Below are 2,655 nucleotides of genomic sequence, written 5' to 3' on the forward strand. Positions count from 1 at the left end.
TTATCATTCGCCTTTCCTGCTGTGTACTTGCACTGTCTGTCTCCCTTCTCAGTCACACACATTTCAGGCAGTGACTCCTCAAAGTGTGGAAATAGCTCTATGCCTTCCACTCACGTAGTGTTCTCCACGTATTTATTGTGTTCATTACAATCACAGCAGGGAAGCATTGTATCTGGTATCTGATAGACTTGGGTTCTACTTTCCTGAACCTTCAATTTTCAGAACCAATGATGAGAATCATGTTATGTATGGAAACAGTCAGAATAGGATTGGTTTTGCTGCAGTAACAACTCCAGAATCTTCAGTGGCTTCAGCTAACAGACGTGAATCACTTGTTCCTGCTACGTGCCTATTTGTAGTTTGGCCGGGAGCCTGGCCCACGTTGTCTTTATTCTGAGAGCCAGGCTGGTGGAAGAGTCTCTGTCTAGATTTATTGAAGGGAAACAGAACAGGACCAATAATGTGCTCGCTCTTACAGCTTCAGCCCAGAAATAGCAGGTGGCTTTTATGCTTCTGTTTCTTTAGCCAAAGCAGAGTAAAGAACTGAGCCTAGCATTACTAAGTTTGCCCTTGGGAGCACTAAAAGTATTTGGCGAACAGCATACTGAGTCGCCTATCTCTCTTAAAGGTTTTTTAAAATATAAATTTAACTTTAGCTAAAAGGACTGCCAAAGAGCAGACCCTCAGATTTCTGAACATATTTTTTTCTGAGGACCAATTTCCTTCTTCTTGAGATGAGATTAATGATTCCGAGTTTGCTAGTATAAGAAATTACCATTTTTTTGTATGTTCCACTTACAAATGGGACACATTTTCTTTCCTGATCATCACATCACAAACATCTACTGGAGGCGTTTCTACGGTGGCATTCTAGCTGGGCACCCATGCACACTCTTGTCCCCTCCCATTAATCTGTCCTTCGTACAGTTGCCAGAGGAACCATTTCTAAATTGAAAATCCGATGACATCATTTTCTTGCTTCAAAGCCACGAATGTCCTCCTTTTTTTTTTTTTTTTTTTTGAAAATAAAGTTTAAAATTGTTAATTTGGGTTAAATGGCTATGAATCATCGGTGCCTACTTTCCCCACTTTTATCACCCTGAGTCCCTCTTCTATCTCTCATTAAAATGCCAGCCATGCTGACCTTCCCTTTGTTTCTCAAACGAAACAAACATCTTACTTTTTCTCGGGCACCCTACCTCTCCTTTCTCCTGTGGAGGTGACTTTGACCATGCTCTTCACTGAAGTTCCCCGTTACTGTCATTGACATTTCATCTGAAAGAGTAGGAATATATAAACACGTGAGTATCACCAGACCCTGAACTTGCCTTCTGTAGTAGTAGACAACTGCGATGACATATTTATCCATACAACTCTGAATGTTTATTTCTCACCACTGCCCTTGCCCCTGTGTTAGGGGCATATCGTTCTCGTCCGTTTTGAATTCTCAGTTGCTAATAGAGTGCCCAGCATTTATTGAGTTCAATAATTATTGTCTAAATGAGTAAATAAATGAAGAAAAATGAAAGAGCCAATATAATGGTATATTTTCAAGGCCTTTTTTAATGTAAAAGAAAATGTGGAAGTACAAGACAGAATTCTAGTTATACAAATGATCATTTTAAGATAAAACAGGTTGTGTTTTACATAAGACATTTTTTTTTTCTAAAAGTGTTTGCATCTTTCTAAAGATAAAAGGAAGATAACTAGAGAGTATGGATTTACAGTTCTCTCGTGAATTAAGATGTTAAACATTTTTTTTTCTTTGTAGAAGAGGAATGGAAGTCTTGTTTTCTTGGGACTGACCTAAATATAAGTAAGCGACTATGGAATTTTACTTTTCCTTATCCAAACAACAGTATAGAATTGAAACAAAAATTTTTACTAAGTATTTACTACGTTCTAAGTGGGTTTTGTTGTTGTTTTTCTTTTTTTTTTTTTTTTTGTATTTTTCTGAAGCTGGAAATGGGAAGGCAGTCAGACAGACTCCCGCATGTGCCGGACCGGGATCCACCCGGCACGGCCACCAGGGAGCGTTGCTCTGTCGCGACCAGAGCCATTCTAGCACCTGAGGCAGAGGCCAAGGAGCCATCCCCAGTGCCCGGGCCATCTTTTGCTCCAATGGAGCCTCGGCTGTGGGAGGGGAAGAGAGAGACAGAGAGGAAGGAGAGGGGGAGGGGTGGAGAAGCAGATGGGCGCCTCTCCTGTGAGCCCTGGCCGGGAATCAAACCCAGGACTTCTGCACTTCAGGCCGATGCTCTACCACCGAGCCAACTGGCCAGGGCCTGTTGTTGTTTTTCTGAAACCCAATTTTCACATTGGTAGCATGAGTGGTGTTCTCACACACACATCCCCGCACACATACCACCAAGCAATGCTGAGGCTGGATACCAGCTGGGTGTCCTACAGCTTAATTCAAATTACGACACTGCCTACCTGGAGACAGAGCCAGATTTCCTACATTAAGCATTCACTTCTACAAGATTACCCAAACACTTCAGCCACCTGCATTTCTGCCCAATTGGCTATAAACCAGAGGTTCTCATGATTCCCTCCATGGGTTCAATTAATTTGTGAGGATGTCACTGGACCAATTCTGTACCATGGGTTTGCCCGGCCCCAGCACCGACCCGAATGTCCAAGGTCTTAACTCGC

At 42.2% G+C, this 2,655-nt stretch overlaps 1 non-coding gene across 1 annotated transcript; it reads right to left on the reverse strand.

Annotated features, from left to right (window-relative positions):
* Positions 1 to 2,209: 2,209 nt before the first annotated feature.
* On the reverse strand, positions 2,210 to 2,285 carry TRNAF-GAA (transfer RNA phenylalanine (anticodon GAA)). The gene has a single exon. It is a non-coding gene; the product is annotated as a tRNA-Phe (tRNA).
* Between the last annotated feature and the right edge of the window lie 370 nt (positions 2,286 to 2,655).

Source organism: Saccopteryx bilineata, chromosome 9 (genome assembly GCF_036850765.1).
Source record: "Saccopteryx bilineata isolate mSacBil1 chromosome 9, mSacBil1_pri_phased_curated, whole genome shotgun sequence".
Taxonomy (NCBI): domain Eukaryota; kingdom Metazoa; phylum Chordata; class Mammalia; order Chiroptera; family Emballonuridae; genus Saccopteryx; species Saccopteryx bilineata.